The following is a 25,827-nucleotide window of genomic DNA, read 5'->3' on the forward strand; positions in this document are numbered from 1 at the left end:
TCATGAGAGGTGACAAGCACAGTGTTTACATATTCCACTATCTTGACCAGAAATCCTAATATTGAATCTTAACACTGCAATTTATTATAGCTTAGAATTTCTGAAGTCCTAGTTTGAAATATTTCACTTCTTTACTGTGTTTGTTTTCTTCTTTTGCAAGTAATGAAATTGTGAAAGGGGATGGCCAAGTGGAGAATATATCATCAGAAAGGAGTAAGAGCTCTAGGACTTTTGGATCAAACCATACCTGAAGGCCGTTTACCACTTCAGTTCTGTGTGCCTATTTGTTGGATTGTCTGTTACTTGCAATCAAAGTATCCCTATTAATACAGGAAACCCACATGGTTTTTCCACCAAGAATATAGAAATCAGAGCAAGACATCTCAGATCAAATCTTCCACTATTATTAAATAAAGAGGCATTTTATTATTAATAAAAATAGAAATAACACACCTTTGGAATATAGAACAGTCCTTTAAATTGAATGTATTTGGCTTCTTGAAAATGATTTCTAATATGTGGCAGAGCAGCAGAAACCTATATTATGAATTTTACTAGCTTATGAACCAACTTTTAGAGACCAATCAGATAATATATATAAAATGCTTATCACAGGGCATGGCACACACAGCAGGCTTGCAGATGGCAGCTAAATATGCTTCAAAGAGGCCTGGAGAAGTCAGGCTATGGTCTTTGTGTAGGGGACAGGAGGACTAAGTCATTCTTATTTTTGTATTCTCCAGAGAACCTAGCACATAATAGACACTTAATCACTATTTGTTAAATGAATGAATGTCTTTCCATCGAGCATGATGAAAATTCTGTAGAAATATGAAAAGACAACAAATATAAAGGAGAGAGCAACAGTGTATTCTCAAGGGAGTGGCAGCAGGGTGATGGGTGTTCCCTGGAAACTGGGACAGAGAACAAGAGTCCATGCAACTTGCCCATCATATACCATCCTGTCTTGTATTCATATGAAAGAAATGGCGGTCTGGGGACAGAGAACATAGTGGAAAGGCCATTATGTGGTACAGGGGAAGCTTCAGTGTCAGTGTAGTGACAATTAGAAGTAGGAAAGGTGAACCTGGGGCTCAGGAAGTGAGATTCTTATTCCTCTGTAAAATGAGGAAAACCATAGCATAAGGAAACAGCTGTGGAGTAAGTAAAAAGGAATTTTGGTGGGTTTCTCTACTATTATGTCAGAACGTAAAGTATGTTTGGTACAGGTGACCACCCAGGATAAATTTGGGATGCTGGGGGGATCTCTTTTAATAAGTCCCCAATCAATAATTAGAGTGGATTTGAATGTTTATTTTCACCATGGAAATTTTATTGTTGAAAAAGTCTAATAGAGAATGATTAAAGAGTGGTGAGTTTAGAGTATGTCAGTTTCATCCCAGCAGAGATCTTAATCCCAAATTTCAGGGTCAGTCAATGAACAAAAATTTCTTGACCCTTATTGCGTGTAGAATCTGGTGTTAGAAGATGCAGAAAATGCAAATGGGAGTATTGGACAGTCTCTGCCCTCAGGTAACTTAGAGTCTTGTTATGAAAACGGTACCATACTTGTAAATACAGAAATTCAACTCGCTCTCCTACTCTTTACAATAAATATTTCAAATGTTTTCCATGAAGCTTCGATTTCTGTCCTTAGCTGATGATTCTGCTTTCTTTACAAAGAGAAAAGACAGATGGGAATTCCCTTAGTGCCTCGATTTACAGCTGCTTCCTTTTTATCTCCTCTTACAATGGAGAAATGTTTCTCCTCTCCCCAAAGGCCAGCTGCCCTCTTGTCCTTGGAATCCCTTCCTCTCGCTCCTTTTCAAGGATTTGTTTTTTTGGTTTTGGTCTCTAAATCCTGCATTGTAAATCCCTCACTCTTTACTAGATGAAGTGCCTCAAAATGCAAACAATGAAAGCAGAGCTGTACTGGAGACAGATGTTACTGGTTTGTAAGAACAAAATCTGAGAACCTCTTCCCAACTTCACATCCAGTGATATCACATGGATACCTTGAAATCAACTCCTGTGAGAGTATTTACACTGCAGAGATTGGCCAACGCTACAAATCAGGGCTTTTCCTCTAGAGAGCCAATTGCTAAACACTTACCAACACCTCACTGATTCAAAAAAGCAATAAGTATCTCATTAAAAAAAAAAAGAAAGAAAGAAAACTTTCCTTGAGACTGAAGGAAAGCAGAGTTTGCCACTCCAAAATGTGCCTTTCGGATATTGATTATTTTAGGCTGGTTATTTTTAAGAAAAGAAAGACTCAAGAAAAACCTTTGACCTTCCCCTAACTTCTTAAAAGTAACTTAGATAGAGGGCCTGCTTTAGGAAGGGAGATATCATCACAGATAACTATAGTTTAATAGGAACGAGTTTGTAATAGACAAAGAGGAATCTAGTTTGTTCAAAGTCCTCTCTGTGTCCCTTTGTTAAAGATGGCCAAGCGATTGCTTTCCTGCCCTATGAAGTCCCAAATCATGACCCAGCCCCTTCTCCTTAGCTCTAGAATGACATATTAGCTTCAACTGTCCAGTGGACCTTGGGTCTCATATTTTTGTGCACTCCTGCATGTATATACGTAATACATTTTGGATGTTTTCTCCTGTTAATCTGTCTCTGTTAATTTGATTATAATGCAGCCAGAAGAATTTAGAAAAGTGGGAGGAAAGTTATTTTTTGTGTCCCCACAAGCCCAATCCCTCCTTTGGTAAACAATCATCCCCTAAAGTGTTGTCTCACACATGCTATCTCTATGCAATCATCCCCCTCCCACCATATTTATCCTTCTACGCTCCACATTGTAGCCTCTGCCCCTAATATGCAATCGAAACCTGCATGTTTTCCAAGCTAGGGGACACTGCTTTGTTCCTATCAAATATGTGTTCTTAGATGCATTTGGCATCAATTACTACATTTTTCTTGGAACATTTTGATTCTTGATCTGTTTGATTCACATTTGATCTGATATGATTCACAGATCTTTAGTTTTTTTCTTCTGTGAGGTAGTTCCTTTTCTTGATCCCTTATGCTTGTTCCTCCTTCTTTACCAAACTTCTAAATGTTGGAGTTCCTTGAGGCTTAGATGTGAAATTTCTTCTCCCTTTGAACTCTCTCCTAGGTGAACATCTCAATTCCTTCCTATTTAGGTACCATCTTGATATTGATAATTCTCAAATTTATCTCTAAAGTCCAGGTCTATCTTAGTCCAAATGTGCTTATCCTTCTTGACTCATTTATTGGGAGGTCACAGAGAACGCTTGAACTTAACATGGTCAAAATGAAATCCTTGAATTTCCTCCCCTCAAAAAAACACAAAAACACACACAAAACACCCCAAAACAAACAACCCTCCATCTCCCAACACAACACACTGTCTCCCAACACACAGCCACAGGCTTTTCTATATCCATGTATGTTACTACTCAATTATTTAATTTGAAAACATAAGAGTCATTTTTTATGTCTCCTTTTCCCTCTTAACTGCTGCCCAGACTTTTTCAAATCCCTTCCATTTTGTCTCGAATCCCCCCTCTTTTCTCCAAATCTATTGCTGCTACATTACTTCTAGGTTACCATCTAGATTTCCAGCATTCCTTCTTTCTCTTCTGGTCATACTGCCTTTCTTTTAGTTCTTACCATTTGGCATGCTTCCTCCCACCTCTGTGCCTTTGCACATGCTACTTCTTCTACCTGGAATGTTCGTCACTCTGTTCTTTGCCTGTTAATCTTACTTATATTTCAGACCACTCAGCTGAATTCCTGATACCCCTGACAGTGGCAGACACTTCTTTTAGACTCTCTTCTAGCACCAAATTCTTTACTTTGGAAACTTTTATCATAGTTGCATGTTTACATTTTTATGAATTAACTAATGTCTAGCTTCTCCACAATTGCAAAAATCAGGAGGGCAGGAATGGTTCCTTGTTTTATCCCCAGTGCCTTGTACAATGCACAGCTCAGAGAAGACATTCAGCACATGGCTGCTGAATGAGTGAATGGAGGCAGTATTAATAACACCTGTCAAGTTCACGGAAAGATGAGACCTCTGTGCCAGTGCAGTCAGGGGAGCTAGGAAACCCACAAATTTCAAGACCTCTAAGGGCCTCCATTCACAAATGCGAGAGCTTGGCAGCAAACAACTATAATGAGTGGTCTGCTTTCCAAATCCCACTCCCCGAGAATAGAGGGGTGTCAGCAGAGTGTTCTCCATGTAAGCTCTGCATCTGGGGGTGTCATCTGCTTCTATTAGTACAACTTGGACAAAAAGCAAAAAAACATTAGCTTCTCAGCATTCTTGACATATGGCTATAATCTACTCTTAATGTTGATGTTATTCCAGACCCAGTTTTCATGGTCTTGGCTTATCTGTTTAAATTTCCTTCAGGTGTGAATGATCTTATTGCACTACAGCTCCCCCGACCCCAACTGCATCCCTTAAATGGTATCTCATTATAAATCAGTCATATTTCTGCTTACACCACCTCTTCCTGAATATGCCCATTGAAATTGCAGGAGGTTTCAGAGAAATTGATCCCAAAGCTTCTCTCAGCTACCTCCTCAGTGCCTCTTTGTCTAGTTTCTTCCCTTTCATTTCTACATGGTGGTGTCTGTCATATGGAGCATATTTCAACCTCCTGATCTAATTAGTGCTTTTGCTCAAAAGCATATCCAATTTTAAATCAAGACTTTCATAATACTTCAAATTCTTTCAGTTCCCAATCTCCTTTGAATTGCATTTGTTTCTTTTAAAATTCAGTATCTTTATGAGAAACGATTGGTAAGATGGCAAAATAATAATCATAAAAATTCTAGTTCTCACAGGAGGCGTGGTAGAATGGGACTTGATATGGACTTGCATTAAGATTAAGGAAAATCAGCTGAGGGTTGACTAAAAATGGAAAGTTTTCCATGAGACCAGAGACGTGACTAAGTAAGGCTTCCCTGACCAAGCTACGTGCTGGAAGGGTCAGGAATACAACGTTCTGGGGCAGCCGGTTGCCAACTAGTCCATGTCATTTGCCTGCAAATATTTAATATGTTGCTAAGCTTTACTTCTTTGCCACCCCTACCTCTACCCTCCATCAATCACACTTTTAACTGAACCTTTTTTTCTTCATGCAATTAAAAGACAATTTTTGACACTAATTAGCCATTCATTGCATTAGCACAATTGAGTTGTTACAATAGCTGTGAAAATTCTATCACCAGTGTTTTGACCCGGTGCTTGGTATCTTCTAGTCACGCTTGGTGCTGCATTTGCACAACCTGGTACAATCTCCTCTAGTCCATCTGTGTCCCTCCCATTGGAATATTGGGCTGTCTCTGTCTGCATATCCACAGTGAACTGGATGGGGGTGGAACAATGTGTTTCAGTCCTTTCTGACTCTCTGGCTGTGATGCCTGGACTCCGGGGAATTTTTCATTTTTATCTTCTGTCTCTTCCCAAAAGGACTCTTGGGGAGTCATTCTCTAGTTCTGAATTAGAAAATCATGCCCTTTACCAGTAGTGATGAAGAAACTCATTCCTTACATGCTGTGTAAATTCAAGAAGTGTTTGGAAAAGATCAGTATAATAGGCATATAATTTTAATACAAGTGCTTGTCACTGACTGTTTTTACACATAATGTAGATTTGCAGTTACATCTGGTTCTTCAAGTTGAGAGGTCCATGGATAATATCCATGTTCAGCTACTTTAACAAATGGAAGCTAGTTCATTTGTTTTGCTCTGTTTGCAGAAAAGAAAGTGTGTCTTTCTTCAAACTGAGAAGAAAAGGCCTTTTAGTCATTCATTAGCTATGTTAATAAACACTCTGAATCCCAGAACATTTGGATCTCATGGAGATTGATGATGTATTCTTATACAATTATTCTTCACCAGTTTCATTTTATTGTCAATTTTTTTTGGGGGGTGTTCAATTTTTAAATTTAGTGATACTGATAACAGATGAGAACTACACTGTCCTATGTGATAGCCAATGGCCAATGTAGATATTGAGCCCTTGAATTGTGGTTGGTCTAAATCAATGTGTTGTGAGTGTAGAATACACACTGCATTTGTAAATTTAATACAAAGAAAAAATTTAAATATTTTAATAATTTTTATATTATTTACATGTTGAAATGAAAATATTTTGGGTATATTGTATTAAGTAGAATATACTATCAAAAAGAGTTTCACCTGCTTCTTTTTATAATTTTTCATGTAGCTTCTAGAAACTTAAAAATGGCATCAGTTTCATTTGTGGCTCATGTTATATTTCTCCTGGACAAAGCAGAACTTCCTTAGACATTGCCCCAAATGTGTTCCACTTAACCATTCATAGGACACTGTTGATTCACATTTGCAAACACAGCCCTGCAAAATCAGTAGCTATAACTTACATGGCAATTTTGAAACTGATTAGTAGATTCATGTAAAAAAATATTCGAGGACGTTTACACAAAACTTGTCAAATCCATCCCTCCAATGGCACACATGAGCTTGTGTTTAAACACTGGAATTGATGGGTGTGTGTGACTGAGGGTGTTTTTTCCTTTCAGTTTTCTCACAGTACTGGTTCAAACCTAGTGCACCTACAGACCCACACAAAGAACGGGAAAGTGATGCTACTGTCAAGGTGAGACACATTCCCCATTTCTCAGCCAACAATCAGGGAGCTGTAGGGTTGCAATGTTGCATCTCTAGCTTTAATGCCCCAGTGCCGTGCCTCCCCCGTGAAATCCCCAGGCAAGACTTTGCATCCATTTCTTAGCCATAGCTGCAGGCTGGGCACCTTGTGCTGGCCGTAGCAAGAGGTAAATTCCATAAGCTCTCCAGGCTTGGCTGCTCCGCCAAGCCTTGTGTTCACCCAGTAACCTGATACAACTTGATCCTTTAATCCCTTAATACCTCAGTGGTCCAATCACTTCCTAGGCAAAATACAGTTCAGCCAGAGCTAAACCCTCACAGCTCAAAAGAACCTTGAGTGGAACAGAAGACAAGCCAAATGCAAATTCTGGGGCTCCAAAGCCCTTTTAATTACATGTTGCAAGATCAGGCAAGATCAGAAACGAAGGAGCCAACATGGTAGAGGTGGGGTATGGCTGGCTAGAGTTGGCAGAAGATAGGGTGTACATGGTCTTTTGTTGTTTCTAGTTTCTATTTTGACAAAACAAAACAAGATCTTAACTAACCAAACTTTCATGGAATAAGTAGAACAGTGACTTTTGCTTCACCATAAGCATGATAGATTTTAGGAACAGTAATGTTACATTTCCTACTGTGTTTTTTGGATAGTTACAATTTTCCTTCCCTTTGGAACTGCAGGATATTGTAAGAAATTGAGAAGCAAATTGCAATGTAGGAAAGGGGAGGATATAGTCACTCATCTGCCCATATTCATGGTTTTATGGTAAAAAGATGACGTCCTGATGCATGAATGGGGTGAGGAACTACCAAATAGATAAAGTAACTCAGTTGCCACCAAGAGCCATCTTGCTCTGACTTGAGAATGAGGCTGCTGAGAGCTTCATTTGGGCTGGGCTGGCATCCTGGAGGGTGCTGAGGGGGAGACTGACCATTCAGGCTTCTGTGCATTGGGCCTCTCTCTATATCAGAGAACCGCTCTTCAGAGAGGCCGACTTCTGTAGCTTCTTTTTCTAAGCGTTGCTTCCCACAGACACGGTTTATCTGAAGACAGAGCAAATTTGATATGAAAGCCTTTGAGAAAAAATAAATAGGAGAATCAATGGGATCATTTTCACAGAATCTCTTTTCCAAACATAACACTGTAAGAAGAATGGCAGTCAGAGCCCTTCCTCCCAGGGACCTCCCAGACACTGGGTTTCATTCTCTGCTTTGAGCCCAGGAGCTGGGCTGAAAGGAGGAGGAAGGCAATTCTAGGTCTTTCCATTTAGGGCTCCAGGGCACAGCCTAAAGGAGCCTTGGGATCATTTGAACTGATGTTCTCTTTGTATATAAAGCTAATGAGGAAAACAGGGTAAAAGGAGTTTCCTGAGATCTGACGTCTCAGGATTTCAGGAGTCTTTCCCTCGGTCAAAGTCAAGGTTTATGAAGATGAGAAATCAAGTTGGACACTGACAGGATGATCACTGTGCAATTGATGAGATGGTGAACCTTTCACATCAAAAAGCACAGTGTTTCTTTCTGCACTGGAATCTTCGTGTTTAGGGAGACTTTAAGCTAAAATATGTATGTTAAAATGATAATAGGTTCTCTGAATCACTCTGTGAAAAAAATCTTGACTTGGGTGTCTATAAGTCCCTTTGCCCTGGGCAGGCCATCTTCCTCCTCTCTTCCCTTCCTCTCCTTGCTGCTTACTATAGTCTACTTTTGTGCCTTCTCATAAGACACTTCCTTGACCTGGAACACATTCTTCTTTCCTCCCCACCTATTCCCAGTTTAGTGTCTCCCTCCATGAGTTGACCTCCAATCCCTTCCTTTGAGAAAGCCACTTCCTTGTTGTCTCCTTTTGCACAGATACCCTTGGATCTTATGTGTCCAATTCCCTCACAGTGGTTTCTGGAATGCCATCATGGTACCAGAACCGTTCTATGATTTGATGATGTAGGTGAGCAAACCCATGTCTCTGCCCTCATGGAGCTTACATTCTAGTGGAGAGCACAACCAGAGTGTACTCGCTTTCGTGATGCTTTGCAATCACTCACCTTTCATAGTCTGTTTTCTTTTACTAGATGGAGGGACAGGACTATCTGCATATGTGTGGTATCTATTGTTTAACATACAGGAACCACTCAGCACAGGATGGTTTCTGACTTTATGGCCAAGTCTTCCTTCCTTTGCAGGAAGTCCATGTCTCCTCTGCATATAAATTGGGAGGGCCTCTCTCATACTTGTCTGGTAGCAGGGGTGTCCCTTATTTTAGATGTGTCTTCTCAGGAGTTTTCCCCCACCTTCTGCATTTCCTTGATTCCTGTCCAATGGTGTCACCACTTTTAGTCACCTAGGGTTGATATTTCAGGGTTTTCTTTGGTCCCCTGCTTCCTTCCTACATTGCAATCAGGACTCTTACTATAAGAGGTCAGACAATTAAGTTCAATAACTCATTCTAGAAAAACTGCTACATACCTCATTGCTGAATATCACTATGGTCACCTTCAAAGGACTCCCCTTGGGAAGCTATGCACTGATGCCAGCGCCTAGTCCAACCTTCAAAGCAATTTTGGAACTCTTTTTCTGGAATGGCCATCAGAACTGTCGTTTTATTACACTTAATGTCCTGAATGTCATCAAAATGTCTTCCTTTCAATATTTCCTTTATCTTCGGGTAAACAAAGAAGTCATTGGGGGCCAGATCAGGTGAGTGGGGAGGGTGTTCCAATCCAGTTATTTGTTTACTGGCTAAAAACTCCCTCACAGACAGTGCCGTGTGAGCTGGTGCATTGTCGTGATGCAAGAGCCATGAATTGTTGGCAAAAACTTCAGGTTGTCTAACTTTTTCAAGCAGTCATTTCAGCACTCCCAAATAGTAAACTTGGTTAACTGTCCAACTGGTACAAATTCATAATGAATAATTCTTCTGATATCAGAAAAGATTAGCAACGTGGTTGCAACAAGTTGGCGAACTTAATTGTCAGACCTCGTGATCTAAAGTGTCGGCAAATGGAGATGATACCTCCTGTCATATCTTTTGGATTTTTTTCCTCTCTCAGTGTCAATTCACCCCTTTCTAATTAAAGCCTTTATCTACTTCCAGGCTGGATTATTTTAAAGGTCTCCTCAAAGGACTCTATGCCTTCAGACTTTTCTCTCCCAATCACAAATGCTTAGCTTTACGCACACCATCCTCCCCAACCAAAAACCCTTCAGTCACTTCCATTTGTGCACAGGCTAAAATTGACAAGTCTTGTTCTGGCAATCAAAGTTCTCTACAGCCTGGCTGTCACCCACATCTCCAATCTCAACTCTCATAACTTTCTCCTTCGGCGCTTTTGTCTCCACAAAACGATTGCTTCCCGGGGATGTCTCCTCAGCCCTTCTGAGCATCTGCTCCCTCCTGGACTGTTCTTGTCTCCATCCCAACCGTTCTCCAGGCCCCTGCACACGTTCCACTCCTACACCAGACCAGTCTGATTGCTCTTCCTGTCTACGTTCCTGTGTCCCTTGGAACAGGAAACCCTGTTTTGTCATTTATCTCTTTGTATACATTTCCTGTGTCCCTATTACACAGTGAATGCTTAGAAGCTAGAGGAACCTATCTTTTGTGCCTAGAGCAGGCTCAGCGGGTGCATAATAAACATAATAAACATTTGTGAATGCAGATGCAGTTGTCCCCATATATTCAAAATGGTGCCTGCAGCAGCCCCTTCCCTGATCTCACTCCCCAAAGAACAAGGGATGCCATGCTGTTCTATTTTTATGTGAACCAGACCCCTTTTCTCACCTGAAAGACACACCTGGGTCGACCCACCCTCTCTGGGTTCTAGAAACCTACCTGTCACTTTGTCACCTGTGGATTGGGGCTCTCCCAGTGAGACAGAAAGGGATGGGCAATTTTTTCTTGTTTTCCAGCTGATGAATCCAAGGCTCTAAGAGTTTTAGAGACTTGCATAAATTCACACAGAACAGAAATTCACAGTATCATAAAACCGAGCCAAGTGTGCAAGCATGTGGTGATGTTAGAGCAAAGTCTATAACTCTCTCCAGCTTGTTTAGAAGAGTTGACTTTGCTTTTTGACTTTTACAGTCAAGTTCAGTGGAGAATATGGGACATTTTCTTTACTTTCAAATTGCATTCATTGACTTGGATGGTTGTGGCTCCTGGCTGGCTCCACTGGTCTCAATTGGGCTAAAACTCTCCCTTGTGTGAGAAGAAAACCTTCTCGCTCTGCTTGCCTCCAACCATCCAGGGTTCATTTGTTGGGGCTGCCATGGGGCTTGGGGGCACTTCTGCCTTCATTGGGAGAGATGCCATAGTGCTGAGATGACTAAACTTGCTCCAGCCTTCTGAGCCCAGTGGGGATTCAGGTCATGCCAAGATGGAGTGCCAAGCCTTCCCTGGTGGCCAGTGTCTCTTTCGAGCCCCAGTAGCCTCCCAATCTCCTCAAATAGAACTGGCATTTGGTTTCCCCATTTAGCTCTGTATTCACTCAATGAATGGAAATACAGGAAATTGGTTCAGATAGTTGGTGGCTCCAAGGACATTAATGGGATGAGGGTTATCATCAGTTGGATGATTATGGAACCCCAGATGCTTGGGAATTCTTTGCAAAAATAGGAAAAGAAAAACTCACTTTTCAATTGAAGTTTGCATCATAATGGGCCTCTCCACATCACTAACTGGTCAGAACGTATCATGACTATTCACATTTCTTTTAGGCAACATTTAGTAAGCACCTACTGCCGTCAGGAACAGCAGTGATTATAGGGCATGCTGGGGGGCCGAACCAGTCCCTTGTGCTGCAGAAGTCCACAGCGCCATCATCTGCTAAAGCCTCTCCTTCGGTTTCAGAAAATGAATGGAGGCTCAGATGTCTCCTGTTTTTTGGTCTGTGCCTTTGGCAGAGCTCTGTTTCTGCTTCAGAGATGGCTTTGTAAGGAATGTGAGCCTCCTTCCCTCCCAAGCCCACTCCCAAGGAAGCAGGTACTGATCTGAGATAAATGCTTCAAGTCCAAAGTCATATGGTGGGCTGTGTTGCCCTGTTTCATTTCTTTTTTCCTTCAGAGACATTTCTTTACAGTAGATATGTGTTCTTGGAATACAATTGAAAACGTTTATGTATCCCAGAGAGGTGTGTGTGTGTGAATTGCCTCTGACCCAGCTCTCCAGCTCCTCTCACCTCTGAGACTTCTGGAGGTTTCCAGGGCATTCTAGGCAAGCTTCCCTTCCCGGTTCTGAATTTGCTCTTATTTTATCTTTGGACCATTCCACTCTTGAAACGATGATACCTCACTGAACAAAATCAGCTTAAATGTTATCTTCACTGAGCAGTCATTCTTGCCTCCAAAGCAGGTTCTCAGGATCATTTATTGTCCTCACTGTGCTATCTCTAATGTGTATTTACCTTATTAATTAATTAATTTATGTGTGTGTGTTTACCAGTCTTTCCCACTAGAAGGTAAGCTCCCTGCGAGCAGAGCAGGGGCCCTTGCATTTCTTGTGGATGTCTAACACCTGCCCAGCACACAGCAGGGGCTCAGGAAAGATCTACTGAATGAATGAAGTGTAACAACCATACAAAAGTACGCAGAGTAAAAAGTGAAGATTTTCCCTCTTCTCACACTGCTGTCTCCAAGTCCCACTCCTCAGAGTTAACTGCTATTAATAGTTTGACTTATAGCCTACCCTTCCAAATGGCTTACTCTGCATTCACAAAATAGCTTTCACACCACATATGCACCTTTTTTTCTCCTCAGTGGGGAGCCCACAGCATTTGCATTGGATGAGGACTCTTAGGATAAAACCTGAAAGTGTAAGCAGAGATCTTGCTTGATCAGGGCTAAGAGATTATTTTCTAAGCTCCGGGCAGACATATCTGGAAACTCAAAGTGCAAATGTAGTTGCCCATGTGGAGGGTAAGGAAAGCAAGACTCCTTATCTGAGAAGGAATTTGGAATCGAGACTTGGCAGTAAAAAGAATTCTTTGATGTGACTGGAGTAATCTCAAAATGCACAGGGGTGGTACTTTTTGTGGGCTACACTACTTTCCTCATTGCTCTTATGACTTTCTTCCATTTTTGTGGCTTGAGAATATGACGTAACTCAATAATAAACACTAGAAATACACATTTAACAAAAATCAATAACATTCAAGTGAAGTGATAGAGCTCCTGGAGTGTTAGCCAAGAGGGGCTGCCCACACAATGCAGTCTCTGCAGCCTTTATGAAAATCATGATGATTGGGAACAGGAAAGGGTTTGGGGGAAATCATAATCTGACAATTATATTTGTGGAATATATTTGTGCAATCTCTGAGATCAAAATGGCATATAGGAATTTTTTTTTTTTTCAATCTGGAAATCTTGAATGATCTGAGGATTACTGGATGAATTAAGTTGCCAAGCATCCCAACCATATGTTAAGAGACACTGATTTAGGTTATGATAAGCATACGTGCCTGCAGATAGCAAGGGTTTGGAGACCAAAGCACTGCCAAGTGATAAATGCATTTGTCTTTGTCTGTAGTAGAGGTTTCTCAGTCATAGTCAAATACCATCTCAGCATGACTAACTCTGGATTACTGATTGCCTGCAAGCCTAATTTACTGAGGCGGCGTGCTTCATCACTCTAGTTTGCTGCAAGGATCAGTGGCGCTAAGTTAATTACAGGAGGGACCACATCCTTCTTTTTCATCCAATACAAAATTATGTTTTCAACTAGATGTGATGCATGCTACAAGGAGTAGCAATGCTGGAAAGTTCAGATAGGTGAATCCAGGAAGCTTGAGGTACAGAGGTAGAGGAGTATTAATTTTGGAACTGGCAAACCTGTGGAAAAGTATGACAGACCTCCTACTGATCACTAACTTTTAGCATTCATTTTCACAACCGTAGCCGTAATAAAAGGTGAATATTTTATTCTCAAGACTTCAGAACATAAACAGAACCCCGTGGTCCAGGGTGAATTATTACTTTGTCTCAGGAGTTGCCCTATAAATAATTCCTCAAGCTTAAAACTCATAAAAATAAATCTCCATGTGTTACTAACTGGAACTTCTGGTGTTCTCAATGTCATCTCCAAAATAAAGCAATCACTGTTCCACTGCTCAGATTTTCCTGCAGTATTGTACATATTGTCTTCCCCACCTCTCTAGTGAAAATGATTTAATGTCTGTAGAGAAAGGCAGATACTCAGCTGTCAACCACAGAGACCAGGGATTCTTATCAACTCCACTAATAGATTCCATTTTTCATCCTGATTGGTTGCCGGAGGGCCTGCGACTAAACATGCTTAGCAAATCGATGAAGATTTTGTGGTGACATTTTGCCCTCTGAGTTCCAGTTGGACCCATCTGCTGCTTGTGTTTTCATTTCATTCAGAAAGAAACTGTCCAAAGACTACTTGCATTTTCAAAAATCCTAAGTGATGTTAAGTTTCTTTCCTTGACTTATACAAACCTCTGTTGGAAATTCCTGCCTGGATTGACATGGGTGATGTAACCATCTTTTATCCAGTGTCCACATCCCCATCATGGCATCAGAGCTGCTCTTGGCACACCTGTTCCGCTAGCAATCATTTCATGGATGGTTGGTTGTTGCATCCGAACACTCCTCTCCAGCCCTCTCAAAGGGATGCACAGGACTAAAGAATTCATCAAATCACTTCTTTCTTAATTCCTCAGAAATTCTTCTAACAAGCTCTGGTCTTCTGGCAGAGGATGTTGGTGATGACATTTTATTCCTACAAGATCATTGTCGACTTAAGGTCAGGTTTGATCCGTCTGGAGACAGGAAGAGCAAAATAATTGAGTTGTGAATGTTTTATTTTTCTAAGCTAATATTACAAGGAAAAGAATCGTGAATCACATATCATTCCCAGATGGAGGGAGTAGGTTGAATGAAGATTTTTTTTAAAAAAAATTTTTTCTGATTATAATAGTAATAATATTCCATAATATCTCAAGCCAGAAATACACATTCCTAACATTGTAGAGATTCAAGTTTCTTTCCTTTTACAAATGTGTTTCATTTTTACCTTTTTGATTCAAAATTTTCTCATGCTCGGTATGAGTTTTTACATCCTCAGCATTTATCCATTCCTTAAATGTTCCTTGAGTCAATTTTGGTAATTTGTGTCTTTCAAGAAATTTGCCTATTTCATCTAGATTTTTGAATTTATTGTCATGAAAATTTTCAAAATATTCCTTTATTATCCTTTTAATGTTTGTAAAGTCTGTAGTGATGTTGTCTCTTTAATATCTGATATTGATATAAGGTTCATGTCATATCTCGTTGCTCCTTCATCAGTCTTGTTGAAATTTATCAACTTCATTGATCTCTTTAAAGAACCAGTTTGATTTCACTGATTTTCTCTTTTTAAAATTTCCTATTTCATTGATATTTGCCCTTATTTTTATTATTTTCTTTCTCTATAAATTTGTATTGAATTTATTTTTTTGTAGCTTTTTAAGGTGAATCTTAAGATATTGATTTTAGAGATTTTTATTTTACAAATATTTATATTTTAGACCTACATTTCCCTCTCATCTCCTTTTTTACCTGTTTCCTACATATTTTGACATGCTATGTTTTCATTATCATTCAGTTCAATAATTTGCCTAATTTTCTTTTCAATTTCTTTTTTAATTTGTGAGTTATTTAGATGTGTGTTATATAAGTTCCAAATATTTGAGGATTTTCCAGATATGTTTTCAGTTATTGATATATAATTTTGCTGTGGTCAGAGAACACACTATGTATGATTTTAATACCTTTAAATTTATAGATGTTTGTTTTATGATCCAATGAATGGTCTATGTTGGTGAATATTTATGTACACTTGAAACACATATGTATTTTACAGTTATTTTCAAGTCTTCTGTATCCTTACTGATTTTTTGTCTATTAGTTCTTACTTAGGTACTGAATGAGAACTGATGAATCTCCAATAGAAAGTATGGATTTATTTCTCTTTTCAGTTCTTAAATGTTTTTTCTTAAAGCTTTGTTATTGAATGCATACTAATTTAGGATTGTTATGTCTTCTTGATAAATTGATCAATTTATTATTATGATTTTTTTTATCCCTGTAATGATCTTTGTTCTGAAGTCAACTTTATCTGATATTGGTATAGTCACTCTAGTTTCTACTCCTCTGTCTCATTATATTTAAAGTGGGTTTTTTCTAGACAATATATAGCTGGGTCTTACTTCTCTTTCTTTGCTTTTTTTTTTATCCATCCTGATAATACTCTATTGGAGTGTGTTTAATTATTGATATGTTTGGATTTAAATCTACCTTCTTACTCTTTGTTTTCTATTCTTCTACCTTTCACGTTGTTCTTTGTTCCTTTTCACATTGCTTTCTGCCTTTTTTTGGATTCAGTATTTTTTGCTGTTGGATTATTAGTAATACATTCTTTTACTTTTAGTATTAGCTATAGGTTTTATAGTATGTATGTTTAACTTATTACAGTAATATTGATGTAGTTAGTCATAAGTGTGCTATTTTGCTTTTCTTCCCATTTATACTTTTACTTTTTGGTACTCTTTTTTTTTTTTTTTGCCTTCTTTTGGGTTATTTTAATTATTTTACTCTTGTATTTTAATTTTTCCATTGACTTCTTTATATATGGCTTGCAAAAATTTAGTGGGTTTTTTTAAAAGTTAAAAATCTGTGTTATTAACATCAGAGTCTGTTTAGAGTCAATAGGGTACTGCTTCACATTTCATAATGATCCTTAATACTTTCTAATTTTCACTTCACACCTGAAATTTTACAATTCCCCTTTTCCATTTCTCACTTTAAACTTCACACTTTTCTCATTTTATTTTCCATTTCACAAACATAATACCCTACAACAGTATAATTTTATTCAACTACTCACCACCTTTGTGTTCTTTTGTCACATTTTCCATCTTCATGTTATAAATGCTACTTTACAATATTATTATTTTTTTCATTAAATAGTCTGGTGAGGAAATTATGATAAGAACAAAGCCATAGTCTTTTACATATTTACCTACTTATTTACCCTTTATATTATCTTCTTTATTTCCTGTTAATCAGAGTTTCCACCTAGTATCATTTCCCTTCAACCTGAAGAACACTCTTTTGCATTTCTTGTGCTGGCAATGAAGTCTCTCAGTTTTTCATATACTCAAAACTCTTTATTTCACCCTCCCCTTTGAAGAGTTTTTTTTTTTTTCCAAATAGAATTTGGGGTTGACTTTTCTTTTCCTTTCAGGACTTCAGAATGGCCTCTGTTTTTTTCTGATGAGAAATCTGCTGTTGCCACTATTGTCTCACTGTATGCCAAATATCTTTATTTGATGGCTTTTAAGAATTTCTTTTTGTCTTTGGTTTTCAGAGCTTTGACAGTGATGTGCCTAGGTAAGTATCGTTTTCTATGAGTTTATCCTTTTGCAACTTGAGCTTGAATCTAAGTTTTTTGTTTGTTTTGTTTTGCATATAATTTGGGATATTTTCTGCCATTATTCTATCAAATATTTTTCTTCTGATAAATCTCCTAATTCTGAACTATTGTAGCATTCCTAAAATAAATTGTATGTTTATTGAGCATTATCTTTATGTATAGTTAAATTTGATATTCTTAAATAAATTTGTTATTCTTACATACGTCTTCAGGAAAAATATATTGTTGGATGCTTTTTAGTCTAAGAATTTCTTATATTGTTCATAAATAAAAGTTGGGCTAGATTTGGAATTCATTATTTTTCTTTAGAATGTTATAGATGCTTCTCTAAGGTCTTCTGACATTAGTGTTTTAGAGGACAAGTTTGGATGCCATTTTAATTTTCTTTGGTAACTTCTTTTCTGAGAGGTACAATACTTAATACTTATAAGATTGTTTTCTTTGTATTTGAAATTGAAAACTGAAGAGACCAACATCTAAAATAAATATGTATCTTTTGCCTGATTTGGCTTGATTTTCCAGGGGCATAGTCAATTGAAGATTCGAGTTTCTCTTTAGCTTACGGGTTTTTTTTCTTATTCATTGATTCTCTCTTTTTTGTACCCTGCTTGAGGCCACCTGGGATGAGCCACAAAATGATCCACTGATAATTCCCAACAGCACTGGGCTTGGAGGTGTCTGGGAGAGGCTAAGCTGTGCTAGTGCCAAACTTGAGCAAGAGGTATGGAGCACACTAGGGCCAGATGCTGCTTGTTTCGGGTTTTTGAACCTTTGAGAGATTTTAGGAAAGCCCACAGCATGAGTCAAGACAGGCCGTTTGTATGGAAAAACCACTGGAAGCAGCTTGGGTGTGTCTGAAAGTTGGGTGGAGCAGGGTCTCAGGGAATTACTAGGGTAGGGTGGATGAATGGTGTTAGCTGGGTGGATGGAGACTCAGATATGAAGGCTGGATGGGGAGAGGGCTCAAGAAAGAAACAATGGATTCTGACAGCACTTATGTCTGGAAGAAATTTGCCCCCTCCAGCCCTTGCACTGCAGCCAATCAACTTAGTTCCTCCCCATTTGTCCCTGGTGCCTTTTGAGCTGCCCCAATGCTGAGCCCCAGCTGGAGCTTACAGTGAGTGAGTCCATTAGCGAGTAAGTCCATGCACAGGCCTTTTAAGAGGTACACCTGGTACTCTAGCCACTCTCCATCTCACTCAGCCACAATCTTTGCTGGTTTTCACAGCCAGAAGTTGTGGCGACTTCTGTTTCTGTCACTGGAACCCTGGGCTGGGGAGCCTGCTGTGGGGCTGGGACTCCTCACTCCTTAGGGGGCACCTCTGCAGCTGAGGTATCCCTCCCAAATTTTAACCACCACAAATGGGTATGGTGGCCAGCCCATTCCATGTCTCCACCCCTCCTACCAGTCTCGAGATGGCTTCTTTTATATATCCTTAGTTGTAGGGCTTCTGTTAAGCTAGACTTCAGGTAGTTTTCAAAGATGGTTGATCTGGAGTTTTGTTGTAATTTTGATGTGGTCATGAGAGGATGCAAGCATTTACCTACTCTGCCATCTTGACCAGAAATCCAGACGTGTTTTTTTTCTTTTTTCTTTTTTTGATGGTCTTGATTGCTTTGAGGAATACTGTCAGATATTTTGTAAAATGTTCTTCAGTTGGGATTTGTCTGATGCTTCTCTCCTGTTTAACCTGGGGTATGTGTTTTTCGGAAGACTAAAGAGGTAAATTGCTATTTTCATCACATCATATGCAGGTGACATCCTGGCAACCTAACTTACCACAGTTGTGGTGACTATCTAGCTAAGGTCACGTCTATCAGGTTTCTCCTTTGTAAATGACTCCTTCTTCTCTGTTTCCATATGAACTTTTTGGAGGGAAGTTACTATACACAGTTTAAACTTAAGGAGTGGGGAGTTATGGTCCACCTCCTTGAGAGTAGAGCACCTATAAAAATTATTTGGAATTTTTATGTATAAAAGATTAGTCTATTCTTCTGAAATTTTTTATTTATTCAATTATTTATTTTTATCAGTATGAACTCATGAACATTTATTTTATATTTTGGGTCATAATCTAATTATATATATATATATATATATATATATATATATATATATATATATATATATATATATATAATTTTTTAAATTATTTTTTCTTAAGTTCTTCCAGCTTTGACTATTGGGAGCTTTTTCAGTTGACTCCTGTGTCCCTTTGATATTGTGGGGTTTTTGTTAATTGTTGAGTACTTGTACCACAAGATGCTCTAGGCTCATCTTATATATTTCCTGCCCTAATCCAAGTATCAGCCATTTCTCCAAGTAGCCATGTTTCCTTTCATTGTAGAATAGTATTAGAAACCAAGATTTCAGTCGAAGGTGTGATCATTGTTACTGGGGTGTCCCTGCTTCTAGGCCCTCTCAGCACACAGAACAAGGAAATATAGGTATGTATAATCCATGAATATGTATTTATCTATAAAATTTTCTATATGTAACCATATCTAAATAAAACTAAACATGAGTTCACACTGATGTCTTTAACTGTAACGAATTCTTCTAGCTGATAGCCTTTGCTTATCAGTAACCTCCCACTTCAAAAGTAAGGAACCTGGCTCCCACCATTCATCATCCATTTATTTAATTGTTCAATTGCAGAATACATGTATAAAAATATTAGAGTTGTTAATCATCAAGTGTTTTTATCCCCCTTTGTAAAATAAATGCAATGATTCAATTCAAAATTATATAATCCATTTTCTAATAATACTTGTCTTAAAGTTATTTTTACTGAGATTATATGATATTCAATAAAAACAATTCTATTGTCATTTATTTTCTGATTATTGTTATTTGTTTTATTTCATCATTATTAACGAAAATAATTTTGTCATATCATGACAGAAAAATTATCTATTCTTAGTGTCAAATATGGTAGGTATGCCACAATTGAATTAATCAAGTTAGGTTTTTTTATTGTATTAATGTGCTAATGATTATTGCTATTGCTTTCAAGTTTAGTAATCTTCAGTCTCTTCTGGTCTTGGGTAATTCCCTTTATCTACGTTCAGAGTACTTATTTTCTTTGAGTGAGTGAAATATAAAGGAAAAATTGGCCTTGATTCCTTGGAACAATTTATTTTTTTAAGCTATTCACTCTGAGCTACTGCATCTCCTCCTTTGTTTGTTTGGGGCATTGGTGTGGTGGAGGACTGCTGCTGTCTCCTCATTCTCTAGGTTGGTACTTCTGGCCATGTAATGACAGGTACATATCTGAGTCTGATTCCATTTTACCTATAACTTACAGAAGTTCTCAACATTTCTTGATCTCTTGATGACATGTAACTTATTCCAACACACTCACTCACATATACGTTTTCTAATTTTCATCTTTTTTTGAACTATCAGTGAGCGTTCAGGATGGAGCAGAGGAGAGAACTAAAACCAGGAATTCAAAGTCACATCTTGAAATGAATGCCCAGGAATGGTTGACTTCTTAACTAAAGCTTCAAACTCCTAATAGGGTGCCCGACACATAGCAGTGGGCCAGAGGTGAATTCGTGTTACAAAAATTTATGTTGAAATGGGAATATTTTTTAACATATCTACGTATCGCTAGAACAAGTACTCTAGCCAACAGACAAATAAAACAAAACCTTAAAGTATGAGGAAATATGGCCTCAGAGATGGTGGGAAGTGATGAATTCAGTAAAACTTAGAGATTACATCTAAGCAGTTACATAGTAGTATATTTGTATCAATTTTCTCAGTCTGTTCTGATATTCCCAGCAGAATTTCATAGACTTATCTCCTCTACTTCTCATACCTTCTTCATCATCACTCTTATCTCTTCAGTCTTTTCCTATGAGTGTTAGATGAATTTCTAGGATTTTTCATCTACTTAATTCAGTTTTCTACAAAATTCAATTTTTGTAATTTTTAATTCAGCAACCATGTTTTTTAATGCCCATTTCTCTTGATCAGAAATGATTTTCTCCTCAGAACTTCTTAATGGGAATTAATAAATGCAGTGCCCACTTGAAAGTTATTAAGTCCATAGATTACCAGTTTTTGAAAAACTTATTTCTTGTAGCAAATTCATTAATAGAGCGGCATTTTCTCTAATTTTTTTGGTAGGATACCCTTCTCTGATGGAAGTATTTTTTCTGGATCCTGAGATTTTTCTCTTTTAGGCCTATTATTTTAGAGGGAGTTCCTTTCTTGTTTCAACAATAAGAATAATAATATTCTGTCAAAAAATTAGTGGGGGTTGCTGCCCAAATTCTGAGATTCTATATAAGGGGAATATAGAAAATTTGTACTTTAGTATGTATTTTTGTTACAAATTCAGTAGCTTGGGTGTGTGAGTGGATGTTTAGAGATGAAGTTCAAGCAGTCACAGCTGGGAAATTCTCCATTGTGCAAAAGGATATCTCTTTGTTTGCATTGGCTGAAGCTAATGTACACACCCATGATGGATTAGGCCAGGGTGGAGTGAGGGACAAGGGCCTGCACTTTGCGTGTGAGGCCCCTAGCCCCACTGTCTACCCTTCCTCCTCCAAGGTAGGGAGTGTTAGTGAAGTTTTGACAGGGTCTTCTCCACTTTGAAGGCTATTCTAATTTTTAATGGGAAAAGAGGGGTGGGTCATGAATCAACAAAATGTGCTTCCTTACGTTAAACCCACAATACACTAAATCTAGCAACAATTTCTCCTTGTTTTATCCATTTTTCAATGAAGGTGTTTGCATGGGTCATTTCCAATATCCAGGTCATCTGGGAGGCCAGATCTATTTATTTGTGCTTTGTCCTCATCTTGCAAAGATGTACCATGGCATATATATATACTTTTTTTGTTTGTTTGTGTTTTATTTTTTAAGAAAGTCCTCTTTTACACAGCCTGGTAAAGTAGTTTGCAAATGTACTTATGGGAGGTTGGCGGTTTGAACCAGTTGCAGCCACAAACTTCTCAGGCACGGAACCACTTTCAGCCATGGAACCCCTCTCAGGCACAGAATTCCCGGACTTGGAAAGACAGAACCCACAGCAATGAAAACATTCTGATTTGTACTTGGTTGACTTGGATACAACTGAAATTGCAAAACAGTTTATAGGATTATGACAGGCTTTGTGCACAATATTAGAATTGGCCGTGATAGTTAAACAGTCAAACTCTGATCAATTCTATAGTTGACGGTTGATGGACTTGCTGGAAGCTTGGAGTTGATCCCAGTACAGCAGAACTTACCATCCCTAAACCTCAGTTTCTTCATCTATAAAGATGAATAGAACCTTCAAATCTCTGAATCTTACACACACACACACACACACACACACACACACACCTCTATATATTCTTATACACATTATATATATATTCTTACATATATTATACATATTGATATATAAATTCTAGATTCTGAACCAGAATTCTTAAAGAGTAGTTACAGTTCTACAACGATTGGAACAATAGAAACTTTATTCACCTGGTTGCATAAGTTCTAGTATGTTTATTTAAAAAGCAATCACTTTGCCTTGCATGATTAGGCACCACACACCCTGGGCACATAGCATAGGTCATGGCACATTGCAGGAATTTCAAATATATTTGTTGAATACATAAATGAACACATATACCATCATTTTTAATGTCTTGTCCAGTATGGCCTTTAAAGATGTGCACCCAGGACCCAGCCCTGAACCCCTAGATATAAAGAGCTTGCTCTGTTTCTTCTCTCACTGAGCTCCTTCTCATGGAGTAAGGAGTCCTTAGGGCCAAAGGTTCATGTCCCTCCAGAGCCATCTCCCCCCATCCACACTCCATCAAGGTCTAGGGAGCTGAGATTGGGAAATAACTGGCCCAAACAGCCTCGAGCCTGCTTCTTGAGCCTACATCTATCTCATTCCTGGATTCTCCTCACAAAGGTAGATTGTTCTATAGGTGTGCCCACCCCTAAGCCCTGGAGGTGGCCAAGGAGTGGCTGCTCCCAGTAGCAGAGGTGAAAAGAGTAGGGAGGCTCTAAGAGTCTCCATTTCACTCTCGCCCCAAGTCTGGTAAATGCTAGGAAAGGCTGACTATTTCAATCACTTGCTCTTCCCATCTGCATCCCCAAATACACTTGTATGTTACTTTTTTATTAGAACTAGAAAACCATAGTGCCCATTAACACACACACACACACACACACACACACACACACACACACCACAAAACCTAAAGAAAAACACCTCTAATATCCATCTACCTCTATCTACCTCTCACCCTTTGTGACCCCTTTCTATCTTTTGATGTGTATATAAAAATCTAGAAATATAAGGAACCCATACAGAATTATAAAGACATGTAATAAAGAACATGTCTTCTCTTCTTAACTATCCTTATAAAAAGGGCTTTAAGATGAGGAATGCAATAAGCAACTAAAGAGTATTACAAATTCCCAGTCTTTCCCAGTTCCACCCTCCTTCACCTTTTGCTTTTTCTCCGAATGTTACAGTGAATTCTGAGAAAACATTAGTGAACAATATGTAGTTACTACTGAAACTCTTTGACTATATGACTTCATCCTGGATCAATGTGTTGGAACAAGCGCAAATCTTCACCCCAGGGTTTGTGTGGGGCTGAGATGGATCTTTGGTTACAGCAATTTGTGGATGCTGCTGGATGATAGAGTTGATTTCCTCTCCAACCCCCAGCCCACTCCAAATCTCAGTTAAAAAGAAGCTTTGTTTGCTCTGTTTTCCTAGTGTGGATTTTAAATATTTCCATTTTCCATGGATATATTAACATTTGACCATCCGTGTGATCCGCCAATTCCTATTTTGTCCTTCAAAGGTTGAAACAACACCCAGTCTTAGAATTCCCCTCAAAAAGCACAAGGAAATCCCTCTGAAGGCACCGTGAACCAGCTATAGACTTCATAATTAGGTTCCGTAATCAAGTACTTAATCGGAATAGAAGCCCTTACTGATTACAGCAGGAAGTCGGGACGGGTGGTGTACCCACAGCCGGGGTGAAGCTCAGCAGAGGTCTGGGAACACACACCCACCAGGGTCCAGGTCTGCACCAGAGCCCCGGGCCTTAATTAGCCCCAGCAATTAGAAATGAAAACAATCCTCCATTTTCTCATTAAAAGATGGGAGCCCCACCTTCACCGCGGTATTTGAAATGATAATTTTGCTACTGCAAAGACAGTGCTTAGGTCCTGAGCTGCAAGACCTTATCATCCCTCAGCTTGCTAAATTTCAGGAATCTCTGCATAATGGGAGATTGATTAGGGTTAATAGACTTATTTTTACAGGTCAAGACACAAGACACTTTGGGTTGTGGGTGCTCTTGCACGTAATATCACAAGCTATAAATCAAACTGTTTAGAAGAAGCGCGGAGCTTTTGGCCTCCAAACTGCTGGTAACAATCAACTTTTGTTTCTTCCCAGCTACTGTCTCCTTACTCTGCTTTTTAAAACTGCAGCCACAGTGTCAGCCAGATAGATGGGGATAGGGCTGGAGATTCATGCACTCTGTACCAGTTTTCAGAAGCCAGGAGGTGAGGGGTATCCCGCGTGGCTTCTTGGAATTCCTATGTTTGTTTTCCCTCCGTTTCTAAGGTAACCAGTGCCCAGCAGCAGCTGTAACAACTGTCCGCACCTGTCAATCTCGCTTTGACTTGATGGTCAAAAGCAATACAGCTGGATGAAGAGATTGCAAAATTTAAAATGAAAGAAAATTTACCTCCCCAAGGGATAATTTGAGTATTTAGTCTACAGGGGTCACCCATGGCATTGGGAATGGGGGTGCCATAGGCACAGCGACCAGGGGGGAAAAGGCACATGCAGCGTGAGCCTTAAGGAGACAGCTTCTTAAAGTTACTGCCGAAGAAAAACTGAAGGGAAACTGTCCACACAGGAGGAAATGTCCAAAAATACTTACCTTGAAAAGTTGAGAATACATGGTTATGAAAGTTTAAAAGATTTGGGGAATTTGCACCTATACCTCATTATTAGTGCTTTCCACTTCTTTTCTCTTGGTGAGCGGTGACCTCTAATTTACTGTATTTTTTTCTTTTAATCATAAGAAAGCAAAACTAATTTGTAGATTCAAATTGGGTTGTTTTTTCCCCCCACTTTCACAGGATTACTCCAAAGACGATGGTTTCACAATTTCTGAAATGTTATTGAGAGATGTAGCTGAGGACTCACCAAAAATACGTTTGATGATACCAACAAGTTTCCCTGAAGCATTATTATTTCACATCTTCTTTTTTGCCTGAAATTTTTTTCCCCACTCAAAGCTACATGGCTCAGCCATATGGAGTCACTCACTACATGGCAAGTGCTTTCCCCAACTTCGTAGAGCTGCCACCTCACCTAGCATGTAAGGGGAAAACTGGGAGTTGAGAGAATAAAACAGTGTAACAGCAGAGGTGAGAAGTGGGAAGGGAAGAGGAACGATGAGGAGGAGATGGGGAATGCTGACAAGTGCACTTGGAATCTAGATCTTGCCCAAGGGAGTCTCCTTACTTGTTTGCCATGTAGAAATGCATAATGAAGTCTAGAAATAAAGTTTGACAAGGGAAGTCACGCGAGTCCCCAGATGGCAGAGGAGGACAACCCAGTCAATGCCACCCTGTCCCCTGCTCCCTAGACCCAGTGGACGCTGGGGCAGCTTCACTGAAGGCTGGGGCCATCAGACCTGGGCACCAGGCTGGGAGCTGGGGTGAGGTTTTACTGTACTAATGGGATGACGGGAAGGAGATGTATCTT

This window comes from Rhinolophus sinicus, linkage group LG15 (genome assembly GCF_036562045.2).
Source record: "Rhinolophus sinicus isolate RSC01 linkage group LG15, ASM3656204v1, whole genome shotgun sequence".
Lineage (NCBI taxonomy): Eukaryota > Metazoa > Chordata > Mammalia > Chiroptera > Rhinolophidae > Rhinolophus > Rhinolophus sinicus.